Source organism: Nomascus leucogenys, chromosome 20 (assembly GCF_006542625.1).
Source record: "Nomascus leucogenys isolate Asia chromosome 20, Asia_NLE_v1, whole genome shotgun sequence".
NCBI lineage: Eukaryota > Metazoa > Chordata > Mammalia > Primates > Hylobatidae > Nomascus > Nomascus leucogenys.
The window spans coordinates 21,431,967-21,450,920 of record NC_044400.1 but is presented as its reverse complement, the minus strand read 5'-3'; the positions used below and the strand labels follow the sequence as shown (position 1 = coordinate 21,450,920).

Sequence of the window (18,954 nt, the reverse complement as noted above, 5' to 3'; positions counted from 1 at the left end):
TGCTCTCTCTATATATATATTTTCTTGTTACCATGAATTTTGTTGATATTGGAGTATTTAATAAAACAATCCAATGCAGAAAATGCCATGATACAACTATGTAATTTTTATGAGTATTGAATCAATACCTACTAATCCATATAGACTGACACACATATATTTTTATTGCTCAATAAATGTAAACAGCCAAAATAATATTCTATTCATTTACATCACAGGCCATACACTAAAACATTTAAAAGGCAATTTTTATTTTTCACAGAAAGTGGAAATTAATGATCACTAAAATCTATTAATAACTTAAAAAAATAGGGCAGAAAAGGTGAATTTGAGAGTAATGCCAATATTTCTCCACCCAACACTTGAGAAGAATGCCAATATTTCTCTACCCAACACTTTAATAAATTGGAAAAGCTATGGGTTGATGAAAGAAGAAAAGAAATATTGTAACTTACATATTTATGCAAATTATTTATGTGAAGTTCAGTTTGTGCTGGTCTAATGATTTTTCAAATTGTCTTAGTGCTTTATAATCATCCTATATCAAGTATATATATATTTTTAAATGGTGCTGTTACCTTCAAGCACAGCTGCATTAAAGAATACAGCATATAAAAGCTATGGAAGTCCTAAAAAATTTGACATTAGAATTTCAGTATGAGTTTTCCTCGCCATGGCCTTATACAATGTGTGTAACATAATACTTATAAGATGAGTAGACTGGAGCTGTCCATTAGAAAGTTACTTAAATTCATTCTTGTCATGATAGCCCATCAGGCACATTTTACAGAGTATAATTTTATAAACAAAAATAATATAATTATTATTTTAAAACATGCATATTTTAAGTATTTCAATTAATAATATGATTTTATTTCTAGTTTAAGAAAAATAATGGTTACCAAAAGCTTTGCAATTCCCATATTTATAAAATGAAGGGAAACTATAATATCCAATGTTAAGTAAAAAAACTTTTTTTTACCATGGCTGAATTATTTCTTTTTATGAAATAGAAACAGAAAAATAATAGTGCTTCAAAGACTAAATCTTCTTGATAGCTGATGGTTCAAAGGCTCATTTAAGGTTTATATAACATCATTAATTTAGCATTATAATTAATAATTCCAAAAAATAAGAGAAAACATAGGTTAGCAAATAAAAAAGATATTTAATTGTGCCAGATTTTATATATTCATATATATTCCTCAATGATACCATATTTGATATTGCTACAGTTTCGACGTTTGACTCCTTCAAACCTCATATTGAAATTTGATCCCCAGTGTTAGAGGTGGGGGTCTAATGACAGGTGTTTAGGTCATGGGACAGGCTTCCTCATGAATGGCTTGGCGCCATTTTTATCATAGTGAGTTCTTACTCTATTAGTTCCCATGAGAGCTGGTTGTTAAAAAGAGCCTGGCACCTCCTCTCTCTTTTTCTTGCTTCCTTTCTCACCATGTTATCTCTGCACATGCAGGCTGCCCTTTACCTTCCACCATGAATAAAGCAACTTGAAGCCCTCACCAGAAGCAGATGCCAGGGCCATGCTCTTTGCACAGTCTGCAGAACCATGAGCCAAATAAACATCTTTTATGTAAATTACCCAGCCTCAGATATTCCTTTACAGCAACACAAAATGAACTAGTAGATAAGACAGATATCGTTTAGTAGATAAGACAAATATGAATTAATGGATAAGACAGATACCTACTCTATCCTTATCATTTTCTCTCTTGAATTGGATTAATCACAGCTTTTGTCTCTTCACGTATTGTCATTCATGATAGATTTAGCAATTAAAAATTTAATTCTCAATTAAATTTAAGTATAAGATAAACAATAAATATATTGTAATATATGTAAAGAATGGCATATCATATAACCATGAGAATGACATAAAAATAGAATATCATAAAATAACTGGACTACAGCTTAAATGCAAATATGCATGAATCAGTAACAAAATGCTGAGTGATAAAGGGAAGTATAAGATGATCATGGACTGCCTGATGCCTCTTTCAAAAGTTCAAGACCAACTAAGATTAAATTATACATTATATAGGCAAACATACCTATGTATCAAAGCAAACTGAGTTAGACATTAACCAGAAACCCAAGGATATAACAGTAATTTACACTGTGAATTAATTTAAAAGTTGAGTTTTCATTTAGTAAACCTGCACTTTAATTCTCCAAGGTTGAAAGCCATGCTTTATACAGGTCATTTTATCAGAAATATCCTTTAATATCTCCTAAGCACAGTTGAGGAGACCAGTGGTTGTTTGCAACTGTGACTGAATAAACCTCCCTCCTCCTGTTTCCTGAAATACACGTGCAATTGCTTCCTTATGGTATATACCTAGGAAGGAATTTTTAGATTGTAGGGCATGTGAATGTTATACTTCACACAATAATGACAAAATTTTACCCAAAGTAAAAACACAAATGGCATTCCTGCTATCAAGGAGTAAGAGGCTCTATTATTCCACAGTCTTTCCAATACATGGTAACATCAGGGTTAATCTTTGCCAATAGGATATGTGAAAAATACTATCTTCTTGTTGATAAATAGTCATGTTTGCGAATTATGTTAAGCAGCTTTTAAATTTATCAACAATGTTTTTGATAAAAAGTCCATTTATAATTTTTGTTCATTTTCAATTTATTTGGAAGAGTTTTTACATATTAATTACATTAACATTTTCTAAGTTAACTAAGAGTTTTCATTATGTCTTTATAATTTACAACTTAGCATATTGGTATGCTAAAATATCTCCATCCTCTAATTTTAACATGAAATTATAATAGTTTTAGGATGCAAGCAACAAAAAATATAAGGATATGACCATTAAGAAGATTCTGAATGTGCAATTCACTTAAAAAAAAAAAACAAAGAATAACAAGGCTCGGGTTTTCAGCTTAGAATATCAATATTTCTTGAATATATTAACAGATGTAACATTACACCTCCTGTTCCGGACTCCTAATAATAGATTGATTTGCTGTTTCCTGCTCATTTGTCAGTATCCTTTTGATAAGCAGAGATATCATAAATGACCCTTCCATGCCAAAGCAAATAACAAAAATAAAGGAAAAGAATAATTTTAGATTTACATCCCTGGTGGCACTTTCTGCTTAGTTGGAGAAAGAAAGAAGGCCTGTAAAATCAAGTCAAATTTAGTGACAATGACAATAAGAAACAATCAAGAGCTGCCTCCAGATTCAATGTCTTGAGCAAAATCTCAAGCTCTGAAGTAAGAACAGGGTTCTCTTTTATTGTCTCCCAAGAACAGCAGCAAACACTGCTGATCTCCTCAACTGTGCTTAGGAGCTGAGGCAGACATTCACTAGTTGAGTTGTCATGCACTAAACTTCCATTTTTATGGCCTAAATCCAAAAGCCTTTTCTTGTATTGTCCACTTTCTCAGAAAAGTTCACTAATAGCTTCAATTTTTTGTGAAGTGTGTAGAATGCTAAGATAAATCAGTTTTCTGCATGTTTTTCGATGTCCAAATAGGGGCTGAATTAAGCCTAAGGCTGGAAGAAGGTGTTCAGTGTGTGTGTTTATTTTTTCGTTATTCATTTTATTTCATTTTAAAAACTGAAGGAAAATTTAGGGGTAAGATTTCCAACTCTTATAGGGTAGATGATTCCTCCAATTTTATTAAACAGGTGTTTATAACTGAATGAGTTAGTTATAGACATTTACTCACAACTGTTTCCATTGTTCTCTCTTCCTTTACATTCATTCATTTCTTCTTTCAGTCCAGTTTCAACAGATACAACAGGTTTATTAACATACGTGAAACACAGAACATCCTTTCAGTGGACTTTACAGATATTAATGAATGAGTAATTCCAGTTGGATTAAGACTAAGTACAAATGTTTTTTAAAAATGTTCCTTCCATGAATGCCATTTGCAAAGTCCCAATATGAAAGACTCATGCACAGGAATTCAAACATCAGAAAACAACAATGGCCAACGCACATATAAAAAGATGATTCTCAACCTCTCTCATAATTAAATAATTGTAAATCCACATAAGGATTAAATTCTATCTTTTCTCAGCCAAATCAAAAATAACTAAAAGGTTGAACAATACCCAACAACAGGAAGAGTGGACTAACAGACAGTATCATATGCTATTGGTGGGTTTGATTAGTGAAATTTGATACTATCTAATAAATTGCAATATAAACTTTCTTTGACTCACCAATACACTAGAATATAGTTAGCCTACATATATATTTGAAATATGCCTGCTTTGCTGTTTGTTTGTTTATGTTTGTTTTGGAGCAGTAATGTAATAGAAAAATATTTAAACCATTGGTAATACATCATACAAGAACACTTTATGGTGCTATTACATTTTTTTTTGTTTTAAAAAAGTTCATATAAAAAGCTCTTCAAGATACATTAAGTGGATAAAAAGTATAGACCATATGTACTGTTGAAATTAAATATAATGTAGACATATACACTTACATATACACATACGCACACATATAAATGTATATATTATAGAATACTATATTGTTTATGTATAGACCCATGAAGATATATACAAATGTATTTCTGTAGATTTTTGACAGGTACAAATATTTACATGGCTTCATTCAAAAGTGGGTACTGAGTGATGAAGGGGGAATTTTTATTATATATACATCTGTGACAGTTCTATCTAACAGAAATTTCTGTGATGATGAAAATGTTTTATCTCTATGCTGTCCAATGTAGTAGCTGTTGGTTTCATTTAGCTATTGAAAACTTGTAATGTGGCTAGTGTGACTGAAAGATGGAATTTTAAATTTTACATGATTTTAATTAAAAATAAATTTAAGTAGCCACATGTATGTAATGAACCTCATGTCAGATAGTGTAAATATTTATATTTTACAATATATGTTTTCATTATCTTGTTTTAAAAAATGTCACTGGAAGACCTTGAGAGTAATATTTAGATTATTAGACCATGTTTTATTAAAATTATAATTTAAAGTTACTATTTTAAGAGACACATATAAATAATGTATAGAGTGAGACATATCCAATATTTAAAAAGAAGGAAAACCGGAAAGACTATAGAGAAGAAAAGGAGAAATATGTAGAAACAAGTTTTAAAAAATAATGACTCTAAACTTCTCAGTTTGATAAAACATAATATATATACTTAAGAAGTTCAAAAAATTCCAAGTTTCTACTCAAAAAAATTCTACTCAAAAAGATCCTCACGTAGATACATCATAGTCAAGTTGACAAAACTTAGACAAAGGGAAATTAATGAAAATAGCAATAAAAACATAACATCACATACAAGGAACCCTCAATTATAATAACAGCTGACTTCTCGTAAGAAACCATAGAGATCAGAAGAGATTTAGGTTGACGTCTTCAAAGTATTAAAAGAAAAAGCTTGTCAACAAAGAATTCTATATCGAGCTAAACTTCCTCTCGTACAGGAAGGATAAATTGTCATTTCTAAATAAACAAAACCTGAGAACATTTGTTACTATTAGCCTTGCTCTAAGGAAACACTAAAGGAAGAAGTCCTTCAGGCTGAAATGAAATGACAATAAATAGTCACTTGAAACCACATGAAGACATAAAATGACCTAGTAAAAGTATCCACACAGTTATTAAGAAAGACAACATAAACACATTTGCTTGTAACTCCTTTCTTATCATACTTGTTTTAGAACATAGCTGCATAAAAACAATTATTATAAAAGTATGTTGATTGGGTTATAACATATAAAGATACAACTCATAAGAAAATTATAGTACAAAGGGGTGAAAAACATGAAATGAAATTGGAATAATGTTTGTATACTATTGAAAGTAAATTAATATTTTATCTGAACAAATTTATTCTAAATTAAGACGCTAGTTGTAAATTACAAGGCAATGGCTAAATAAATAACACAAAAAATAGTAAAGGAACAATAGCAAATATAGTAAAGGAACAATAGCAAATATAAAAGATACAGCAGAAAATATCTAACAAAAAAGGAGTGAGAAATCCAAGAATGGAGAAACAAAAATGACATATGATATGTAGAAAGCAAATATTATTAAATAAATGGCCAATATATGTTCTACCTTATTAATAATTGCATTAAATGAAAATAAACACATGAATCAAAATGTGGAGGTTGACAGGATAAATTGTTTTAAAATAATCTAATTATATGCTGTATACAAAGGATATATTCTAAATTCAAGACACTAATAAATTTAAAATAAAAAGGTGAAAAAGGTATACCATGAAACTGGTGAACAAAACAAGGATAGAATGGTTTCACTAACATCAAAAGAAATACACTCTAAGGCAAAAATTCTTACTAGAGACAAAGATAAAAATTATGCAATAATAAAAGGGCCATTATATCAGAAAAATAAAACAATTATAAATATGTATGCACATATAACAGAGGTCACAAATATATGAAGCAAAAATTTATAGAATTGGAAGGGAAAATAAACAATTTAATAATAAATAGTTGGAGACTTCAAAACCTTGATTTCAGCAATGGATAGAACCAGTAGGCAGAACATCAATAATAAAATAGAAGACAAACAACATTATAAAGCAAAAAGATCTTACAGACAGAAAATGCTAGCAGAAAATACACACATACTTATGAGGTCCACATGAAATATTTTCTAGGTGAGATCATATGTTAGGCCACAAAACACGTTTCAATGAATAGAAAAGTATTGAAATTATAAAAAGTATGTTATTTGACCCAAATAAAATGATATTAAAAATCAATAATGGAAGGCAACTGGGGAAATTCACAAATATATAGATACTAAACAACAGTTACCTAAATAACCAATGAAACAAGAAATAAATAACAATGGAAATAATAAAATGCTTTGAGAAGAATGAAAATGAAAACACAAAATACAAAAATTTATGATATATAGTAAAGAAGAGCTTACAGGGAAATTACTAGCTGTAAAAATCTATATTAGGAACAAAACAGAGAGAGAAAGAAAGTAAAGAGAAAAAAGGGAAGAAGAAAAGAAAGAAAGGAAGAAAGAAAGAAAAAGAGGCCAAGTGCAGTGGCTCATATCTGTAATCTTAGGCCATGTGTGGTGGCTCATGTCTGTAATCCTCCCTTTGGGAGGCCTAGGTGGGAGGATTGCTTGGGGTAAGTCATTCACAACCAGCCTGGGCAACATAGTATGACACAATCTAACAAAAAATTAAAAATTTAGCCAGACATGGTGGCTCATGACTGCAGTCCCAGCTTCTCAGGAGGCTCAGGTGGGAAGATTGCTTAAGCCTGGGAGGGGGCTACAGTGAGCCATGATCACACCACTGCACTCCAGCCTGGGCAACAGAGTGAGACTCTGTCAAAAAGAAAGAAAGAAAAAGAAAAGAGAAGAAAAGAAAGGGAGGGAGGCAGGAAGGAAGGAAAGAGGGGAGGGAGTGGGGAAGGGAGGGAGGAAGTCTTGTGTGGTGGCTCACACCTGTAACCCCAACATTTTGGCAGACCAAGACAGGAGGATCACTTGAGCCCAGAAGGTCAAGATCAGCCTAGGAAACATAGTGAGACCACAGTTTGACAAAACTTTTTTAAAAAAAATTAGCTGCGCATGGTGGCACACATCTATAGTGCAGATACTCAGGAGGCTGAGGTGGGAGGATCACTTGAGCCTGGGAGGTTGAGGCTGCAGTGAGATATGATTGTGCCACTGCACTCCAGACTGGGTAACAGAGTGAGATCCTGTCTCAAAAAAAAAAGAAGAAGAAGAAGAAAGAAGAAAAAAGGGCAAGAAGAAAATAAATATCTCAAATTAATAGCTTAAACTTCTACCTAAAGAAGTTAGAAAAAACCAAGAAAACTAACACAAGCAAGCAGAAGGAAGGAATTAATAAAGCTTAGGTGGACATAAGTTACATCTAGGCTAAAAAAACAATGGAGAACATGAATAAGGCTGAGAGTTTCTTCCTTGAAAAGTAAAATTGGCAAGACTCTAGATAGATGTATGAGAAAACATAAAAAGATTCAAATTACTAAAATCAGGCATGAAAGAAGAGGCATCAGTACCAACCTTACAGGAATGAACATATAACAGAATACTATAAAATTGTTTATCAACAAATTCAGTTATTTAGATCAAAACAAGAAGTCTTAGAAAGACATAAATTTCAGAAGTAGTATATATTTTGAATAGGCTTATAACATGTAAAAGGATTGATGAAATAAATTTAAAACTTCTTGTGAAAAAGAAGCCTAGGCCATAATGGTATCATCAGTGAGTTCCATGAAACATTAAAAAAAAAAATCCTTCATAAACTTTTCCAAAAAATAAAAGGAGGAAACAATTTGCTACTTATTCTATTAGGCTAGTATTATCTTGATATCAAAACCAGACAAAGACATAATTGGAAAAAGCTACAGACTGATAGCCCCTTATGAGTATAAAGAGACTGGACTACTAAACAAATTCAGCAATGTGGCAGGATAAGCAATCAATACACAAAAATCATTACATTTCTATACACTAGCTGCAAACAATTTAAAGATGAAATGGAGTAAACAATTCCATTTATAATGGCCACAAAAGCAATAAAATACCTAGTAACAAATTCAACAATAAAAGTATGATTTTTAGATGGAAAAATACAACACATTCTTTTAAGAAATTGAAAAATATCTAAATAAATTAAAAGACATTGTATGTCTACAGATCGGAACCTTGTTAGGGTAGCACTATTTTTCAAATTGATCTACATAAGCAATATAATCACTATCAAAAGTCTTAGCTTCCTTTGAATTTGTTTGCAAATTTTACAAGTTAATCTTAAAATTCATATGGAAATGCAAGGCACACAGAAATCCAAATTTGAAAAAGAAGAACAAAGTTCAGGGGCTCACACATCTTAATTACAAGTCTCACCACATAGCTACAGTAGTCAAGACTGAACTACTGGCCTAAGGATAAACATATAGATTAATAGAATAGAGAGTCCCAAGACAAAACCATATATTTGTGGTCAACTGACATTTGAGAAGGGTGCCAAAATTATTCAACAGAAAAAAAAATCTTTTCTTTTCAAAAATGTTACATGGATAATCGTATTTCCACATGCAAAAGAATAAATGTGGACCTCTTTCCTCACATCATATTAAAAAATCCACTCAAAATGTATCATAGAACTAAACATAGGAATAAAAATCTGTTATGTTCTCAAACACACAAAAAGAAGTTAGTCTAAATTAACAATGTATAGAAAACTAAAGAAAAAATAGATTTGACTTTATCAACATTTAAATCTGGTGCATCAAAAGACACCAACCAGAAAGTGAAAGACAACATACCTGGGAGAAAACATTTGAAACTTATGTATCTGACAAGGAATTTGATTTTTAATATATGAAAAAAATCTTACAATTTAACAACTTAAAAGAAAAGAGCTGAGTAAAAAATGGGCAAAGAATTTGAACAGACATTTCTCCAACAAAGATATACAAATGATCAATAAGCACATGAAAAGATCCTTAATATCATCAATAAATTAAGGGAATACAAATAAATGCCATGGCAAGATATTACTTCACACCCACTAAAATGGCTAAAATCAAATAGGTAAGAACATGTTTTGTAGAGATGTGAAGAAATCAAGCCCCTCTTACACGATTGCTAGGAAGGCAAATCCATGCAACCATCTTAGAAGTTCCTCAAACCGCTAATACAGAATTACCATATGATCCACAACTCTGCTCCTTCTTTTTAAGAAGTGGAGACTTTTTTTTTTTTTTTTTTTTTTTTTTGAGACAGAGTCTTGCTCTGTCGCCCAGGCTGGAGTGCAGTGGTGTGATCTCGGCTCACTGTAACCTCCACGTAGGAGTGGAGACTATTTTTAATTTAAAGGTTTATTTTTCACATTTGAATCAAGAAATGTGACACCCTAAATACTGTTTGAAAGATTTCCCCACTTAGTTACTAAATGCCGCTTAACAGATATTTTCATCCAACCATACGCTCAAACCTGGTTCTCACCCAGAATTCCCCATCTTAATGGTTAACTCCCCTTTCATTTAAGTCATACAACCAAAATCTCAAGAACTATCCCTGATACATCATTCTAACCCCCATCCCCAACCAATACATTCTTATTTTGTTACTTTCTTTTTATTTTACTTATTATTATCATCCAAATCTTTCACTTCTCTGCTGCCACTGCCTAAGTCCATTTGCTTATACTCTCAAGCCTAGGCCATCCAGCAGTGTCTTTATTTGTCCTCTCTTGAGCCACAACTTTCAATTTTAACTTACTCTCTCTCACTTCAACAGGAATATATTTGTTTCTAAAAGCAAATCTGATCATTTTTGAAAATTCAGCACCATGACCCGCGTGATCTGGCCACTACTTATTTCTCCAACCTGTTTTCCCCTTCCTTGTGCTGCTCCCACTACCATGGCATTCTTTGTTTCTAATACTGCATGCCTCATGCCTGTCTCACTATGCTCAAGCCATAGTCCTGCTTAGTCAACTTATCTGCAGTCATCTTCATCTCTTATTTACTTATTTATTTATTTAGAAATGAAGTCTCGCTCTGTTGCCAGGCTGGAGTGCAGTGGCGCTATCTCAGCTGACTGCAACCTCCGCCTCCCGAGGTCAAGCGATTCTCCTGCCTCAGCCTCCTGAGTAGCTGGGACTAGAAGCACATGCCACCTCACCCAGCTAATTTTTGTATTTTTAGTAGGGATGGGGTTTCACCATGTTGGCCAGGATGGTCTTGATCTCTTGACCTTATGCTCCATCCGCCTCAGCCTCCCAAAGTGCTGGGACTACAGGCGTGAGCCATTGAGCCCGGCTCATCTTCATTTCTTTAGGGAAGCTTTCCGTGACTTATTTAAAACAGATACGGCCAATGCATTAGAAATTCTGACATGGATATTAAGCAATAAAAGTAAAAGCAATATTTAACTTTCATTCTTATATTCCTATACTTTGCAGTTATTCTATATCATAAATTGTAAATGTTTATATATCTAATTATTTGATTAGTGCATATCTCCCTTAATACATAATGAGATCCTTATGGCAGGAGCTCTCCTATTTTCCTTATGGCAGGAGCTCTCCTATTTTCTCTCCTATTTTCTATTGTATCTTCAGCTGTAGTTGTAGTTGGAACAGAAAAAGCACATAAAATATTACGGAGTCATTGAATCAAATAATCATAGGCAATATAATATATTTTAAGCCCCAAGAGATAACGGATTGCATGTCTATGTTCTATTTATTATAAATTTGTTAATTTTATTTCAAGATTTTTTCAACCAGGCTTCTAAAAATTCCTCTGTTATACTGTTATACACAGAAAACTTGCATAAACATATACATATAAGAACTAACCATGAAATAGATTCTATTGTCAAAAATTGTGGCAAAATATTCAAAATAGAATTACTCATTTAATGACATTTAAAACCTTGGAGATGATGCTGATTCCTCTATTTCCAACAGGTTGAAGGTAATTAACCAATAAAGCCCTACCCATTTTATCTCCAAGCAAATCCTCCACCCACCTACTTTTTACCTTCTCCAATAGCATCCCTGTACATAGTTCACGCCCTGCATCTTCTCTTATTTGTACCACTGCAATAGCCTTCAGAATGGTCTCTCAGTTTCTACTTTAGTATCCTTAGAAAATGCTCCCCACATAATTGACAGAGTGTACTTTTAAAATATGACTCAGATATTGCCACTTTCTGTCTTCAGAGTGTACCTACTGCTCACAAAATAAAACCTTGACCTACAAAACTCAATATAAATCTTACCCCTAGTTATCTCATTGAGTTCATCTTGTAACATTCTCCACCCACGTCCACCACTTACATATTTTCTGTTCTTGGAATAGATCTATATAGTTTGAACCCTATGTTGTTTGTAATTACTGGCCTTGCAACCTACACAACTCTTCAATTTGACCTTGAAATGTTATCTCCGTAGTGAGCCTTTCCTAAGCACCTAATCATTCTCTAGATCTCACCCTATGTTATTTTTCAACAAGGATTTAAATTTACTAGCTGACATTTTCTGTATTTTCAATTAATTACTCATTTATTGTCAGTCTGACAAACTTGCCTTGCTCACCATTGTATCCCCAGAATCTGGAATATTATCTGACACACAACAGGGATCCAAACAACACTTGGAAAATAAATTAAAAAAGTAATAAGGCATAATGAGTCATTTCAACAATGACGCAGAAACATCATAAAGATGGAGAGGTAGAAATATCTCTACAAGTTTTTAAGGGACAGAAGAAATTCAAATATAAACTAGAGTATTTCAGCCAGATACATCAGGGGAAAGAAAAGAAGTAGAGTAGTAGTTCATAATAATAGGTGCTGCTTGCTGTGGGGTGTGTGTGTGTGTGTGTGTGTGTGTGTGTGTGTGTGTAATGCAGCCAAGGTTGTTATCCTTTGTTCACAAGGCAATATTTCAACAAGAATTGAAAACGTTTGGATGGAAAGAATGATGACACCGGTTATAGTCATCATAATATTTAAAATATGTTAAAAACAAATACGATGACTTCAGACAAGTTAAGGCAAACAAAGCCATGTAAACCACACTTACAATTTTCCTCTTTTCCACTCACTATATAATGTTTCCTTACTGATTATCTGGTAGTAAAATAGATAGACTGACTGATTGATTGATAGATATAGATAGATCAATATTTGCATAGATAGATCTATATGTAGATATCTATCATCTATCTGTATTATGTGAACATATGAATAAATACATACAAACATACACATATTTAATTCAAGCATCTTTCCTAAAAGGGTTAAGTAAAAATTCCACAAATAAACGTAGATATTTTTTATATATAAAAAACGAAAGGATCATTATTTATTTTTACATTTCTTTAAAAGGTATTTTGAATGGAATTCTCAGCTAGTAATATTAAAAACAACACTGGATTAGGAGTCAAGAAATGTTTGCCCTAGTCTCAAGACTACACTAGATATATTGAGCAAGTCTCTCTATTTCTCTGGGTCTCAGTTGTTTTTTATTTTTTTAAATTTACACTGAAGTAGGAGACAGGGAAAATGCTTTCTAGCTCTACAATGAGCTATTATCATTTAATGTTTACCAAAAATTGAACTTCCTTGAATGCTCATGCATGTTTCACAAGCAAACTAAAATACTAATTTAATATATTTCCAATATACTATTAAAATATCTGTATTATGTAATGTGGAGTGTGGAAGGGCTGCAGAAGTTTTGGCAACACATAGTTCTACATCATCAAAGCTGTGTAGACTGAAGTATTATGAAAGATCAAAAGAGGGGAAAATTATTTTTATATCATCAACTTCAAAAGCTTGAAAAGTTTCTTGAAAATGTATTTTGTTTGCTTAAGTTCCATCATAAAGTAATAAAACACTGAGTGTTATTATTTTATAAAATTTCTATTAATAATTTTAGTTTATAAACTATAATTTATATATTTATGGGGCAAAATGTGATGTTCTGATATATATGGAAGAATACACAATGTGGAATGATTAAATCAAGCTAATTAACATATTCATCAGCTCCCATATCCATCTTTTTGTAGTAAGACATTTGAAATTTACTCTCAGTAATTTTGAAATCCACAATACATTATTCTAACTCTGGTCGCCCTGTTCTGCTTCTCTAAAGCTTATTATTCCTTCTGTCTGACACTTCGTACCCTTTGACCAATATTTTTAAAAATTTCTAATTGGCTTCCCATGACTGGGAGACAGCAATATATAAAATTATTCAGAAAGAAAATGAAGGGCAGAAATATCCATCAAATGTTTAAACTAGAGCCTCAGCTTGCTCAAGATGGACTGACTGGTCCTGGATACAAGTCAGAGAGCTGACCTCTCAGGAAGCCAAATTCCAAAACAATCGCAAACAGTTGTTATAAATCTAGCTGCCTGTTGGTTTCCAGCACCCTGTCTGACACCTCCAGCTCCAAAGAAACTAAATAAGAATCTTCTAAAAAAATCAGCACTGGAATGGTAATCCTTTTATCGCATATATCTAAGAGGCTCTGTCAGACAAGACTGAACCAAGCTCTAGTTCATATAACTAAACAAATGTCATCTAATTTATTTTTGTCATAATTTTATTCCTATATGAAGGAAACAATTTAGTTATATTATTTTTAATATTATTTTTATATTACTCGGATAATTTTATTTTTATATTACTTAGATAATTTTGTTTATAAGGATTACTTACTCATTCAACAATATGCATAATCATTAAATGGCTATGAATGTGGATTTATTAGTAACACTATCATTATTGGCAATAAAATGGTCATAGCATCTGAGATACTTTGTCCTCATGAATAAGTTAGTAGAACCTAATTTCTAGATCCTTCATAATGTTAATTTAGGGTAAAAAATAATATTGTAGTAATCAATTTTAGCCCTTTAAACCTATGCGGAACTGTAGGAATAACTGCTTGAAACTGCAGGGTAATCCTGTCGTACCTGCAAACACATAGAAGCAACAAGACTATTTCCTCTCACACTTTTAATTAAAATAGTGCCTGAGTAGACTTCCAGGGTAAGGATCAGAAATTTTCTTTCTAATTTCCCTGTTTTAATGACCACCACTTTTAAAGTTATGCTGGAATTCACTTTCACATATATCTAACTTACAGAAAATTTTGAAGAGCCTAAATGTCTATGGTAGATTCAGTGTTTTCTTCCATAAGTAAATACAGAAAGTGTCTAATCTTTGCTGAAACATGTATTATTCCATTTGTTTCCCTGAATGTACATCAATGTTACATCCTATTTTGATGACTGAATTGGAAATTACCTAAATAATGTAAATAAACATAATAATCATTTTTAAATAAATATTGAGGATATAAGTATCTAAATATTTTCATAGTGGATGATAAAAATAAGATAAATACGAAGGTATCTAGCAACAGGAAATGGTAACTGCTATGGCGAGGGGAAGGACATGCCCAAGCAAAAGATGATGAAATTCAATTATTCATGAGCACAATGCAGCAATGAAAGCAATTATGCTGACTGGAGTCCCCAGTAGCCATCAGTTTTTAACCTCTATCTTAAAAAGGAACAACTGCTTCCTAGTAAAAAAAAAAAAAAAAAAAAAAAAAAAAAATTGGCAATAGCCAAATAAGTGATATTAACTTATCTGAACAAAAATGTCTCAATCAGAAGCATCATCCAAAAATTGTAAGAAAACTGGGTCATACTTTTATTTTATACACAGCAATACACACAAGAGAGGAAGCCAAGGCCAAATGATCCTACTCATGCATGCTGGTCTTCTTTGCAGGGTTGTTCTTAAAAAGAAGAAAAGTACCTGAAACTAATGAAGCTGGAAGCCACAGCTTAATATCTCCCTTAAAATTATCAGTTTAAAAGTCATTACTTTGATCTCACCTCAAAAAACTACCTTCTTATTATCACAGGGTTTCTCTTGTATCTCTGTCTAGAACAGAGTTTCTCAAACTCTACACTCCTGACATTTCTGGTTGCATTAAGTGTAGGATGCACATTTCTGACCTCTACTCCCTAGATTCCCAGAGCAAACCACTCACATTTATTCAGGACAATCAAAAATGTCTCCAGAGCTGACAAATGTCTCCTGGGAGCAAAATCACCCCCAGTGGAGAAACACTGGTCTAGAGAAAGAAAGAAACAATACTGTCAAAACACAACATTGATATGTACAGTTCCGGTGGCTTCACTGATTAATCAGTATTAGTTACAATACTGATGTCTGTCACTACCGGGATTCCAACAGATACTGAGCAGACCAAATCTTACAAATAATTAACAAATTCTCCATTACTATTGGCCATTATGTGAGGCCACACGGCCAATAGAATTTTCTGATAATGTTTCCTCATCTCAAATTTTATGAGGCAAAATTTTCAATGCCTTTGTTCAGTAATTCTTTATCTGTGCTACCATGTTTGTTTTTGTTGTTGTTGTTGTTTTAATAGAGCACCTATTTACTCAAACACAAATTGAATAGTAAGTTTCTTGATTTCACAGTGGTACAGAGTTGGATCTATCACCTCCATATACCCAGCAGCACAACAAATAAAACAAATAAAACAGCAAAGAAACAAAACGAAAAACACTAGGATGACATCCAAGCCAGCTGATGCTGTCTCTAGGCATTATAAATCAATGAATCTTCCTTGGTTCTTCCCAAACCTACTATTTTGTAATGGCCTATATATAAATAAACAGTTAGACCAATGAATATGTAACTAACATTTTGCTTGGAATCATTCTGCTGCCATATATGAATTTCTTTCCTGTGTTATGGCTATTTTTAGTAGAATGTATTTAAATAGGCTTACAGAGTTTCAGAGATTTCAGATTAGATTCTTATCTCTCAGTTATTCCTTTTCATATTAATGCATAAGATATATATTCTAGGGGGCCAAACTCCGTGACTCACGCTTGTAAACCCAGTGCTTTGTGAGGCCACCAGAGGAGGATCACTTGAGGACATAGTTCAAGACGAACCTGGGCAACATAGTGAGACCCCATTTCTAAAAAAAAAAAAAAAAGTTTTAAAAAATTAGCTGAGCCTGGTGGCACACACCTGTGGTCCTAGCTACTCAGGAGGCTAAGGCAGGAGGTTCACTTGAGCCCAGGAGTTTAAAGGCTGCAGTGACCTATGATTGCACCACTGCATTCCAGCCTGGGCAAGAGAACAAGAGCTTGTGTCTTAAAAAACAAAAAAGATACATATTTTTAAAATCTTAACTATAGTTAAGCACATGGGGCTTGGACTTACGTTTACAACCCCCTTATAATTTCAAAAAGTGATTTGATAAAACAATTTATGGCTGCTGGTATTTTTAGCCATGGCCACTGGTGATATTCAAATTATTGACAGCGGAAAGAGTACAGCTAATACTTAGGAAACATTTTCCTCATTATGACATTGTGGCTGAGCTTTTGTTTGAAATAGTTCTGGCTTTAAGAGATAACATTTCCAAACACTTAGAAATTATAAAGAGCAGTTTTGAGGCTAAATCACTTACTTCCCATCCTCTAATTCAAAAGTTGTATGCCCTTTAATTTCCTCCTTTCATTAGAAATCCACCTACCTTCAATCCAAAAGAATGCCTTAACACAATTATTTCATTTTTAAAAAAGTATTTATTTTGGCAACCATGCCCAATATTTATTTTAATCATAGAGTCTGCTAACCGTGATTACATAACCAAAAGTACACAGCAATCATATTTAAAATGTGTTTAAGCTGAAAAGTGATAATATGATGTTAAATTATCTTAATTTTTAAAATAAATTTGTAGTCATATTTTAGCATAATATATCTTACTATAGAACAGGCCATTCTGTTATGACATTTTTATCAATAGTATATTTTCTCAAATGACTTGTCATTCTTTCATTTCAAAGCTTTTTATACTGATTTGATCCAATTATTATTATAATTAAGATATTGATAATTGCTCACAGAAAAACCAGCAATATGTTTCAATAAAATATATTTTTCAACAGAGTTTCCTGGAAGAGAAATTAAATCCCGGTTTTAGCCTAATGTTAGTATTAAAAACATAAGTGTATTAAATAATGCCATCTTGAAGTTAAGAGAAAATGATTAAACAAGCTCCTTTGAAATCATCTGGAATTATGGTAATTCCTATTTTTGTTCTCAGCTTTGGGTAACTGGTTGCAAACTGATGCCACCTTCCACTCCCCTAACCCTTCCCTGACATCGAATTTAGACACCTCTAGGACTTATAAATTGCTTAATTATCTGTGTTGTGACATAAATGTCCTTAGGGAGCCTATGAATCTTAGAAGACAAGTAAATTAGAATATTTGCTAAATATGACCCTGTGGTAATTAAGAGTCATGGCTAACATAGAGGAGAATAGAAAGAGACCTCAAAAGGATTTAAAAAGATATAACACAAAAGCACAAAGATAAAACAGCATTAATTAGCACATGGAGAAAACCACAATGATATGAGATGGTGATGGTGTGTAGTACCAACAAAAGAATTGAGATAATGGAATACTAATCTAAAAGTTCTGTTTGTTTTGGTTTCCTTTTTGATGTATTATGGAAGATAAAAAAGTAATGAATAAATAATGGAAAACAAAAACATAATTAGCGATGGGGAAACCTCATTGACTTGTGTAAATGAGTATTTAATGAGGCACAGTCACATAATAGAATAATTCATGTACTGAGTATATCTAACCTGAATGCTTGGCTACTGAGGGCCTAGATCTCCATAAAATTATGTTACTTTATGAAGAAAAAGCAAAAATTAAAATGCATTCAATTTTTGTTCCCCAAACTAATTTTATTAAAAATCCATTCATTCTGATTGTAATCCATGTATTATTATCATACCTTCTCATCATTATCGATTCTGGAATTCTGTCTCCTATCCTATCTTCTTACTAATGGCTAATTTTCCACTATTGACAGTATTTCTCAATGATTCTCTAGGCTTTTTTCTAGTATCCCTGAGGACCATCCACTGAAGAAATAGTAAATAATGCTGTATACTCTTTATTAAAATTCTCCACAAGGGTTAGTATTATCTCCCAAAGGAAATCCACATTCTTAGACAGTAGGCAATCTGCTGTACATATCCTTGACATCCCACGAGTACCATAAAGAGTTGCACACAAAGTAGCTATTCTTTGATTCCCTGTAAATTAGTTTAAAAACAAAAATGTCATTATTTTTCTTCTGGCTGATGACCTCATTATTAATGTACATTAGTTGGCTGGTTAAATTTAGCCCAATGATATACATATATAATCACTTAATGATTGTAATGACCTTTTCTTCTTAATATGTAAAAATACTAAACAGAATGTTCTTAGTCCATTTTTTCCATAGGGCCATTCCATAATAAATATGAAGATTAAATGTT

The 18,954-nt window shown here is 32.4% G+C and overlaps 1 protein-coding gene across 1 annotated transcript in view; it reads right to left on the bottom strand.

The window, feature by feature from the left end:
- DPP10 (dipeptidyl peptidase like 10) overlaps positions 1-18,954 on the bottom strand; it is a 731,390-nt gene that overhangs the window by 372,105 nt on the left and 340,331 nt on the right. The window lies entirely within an intron of this gene.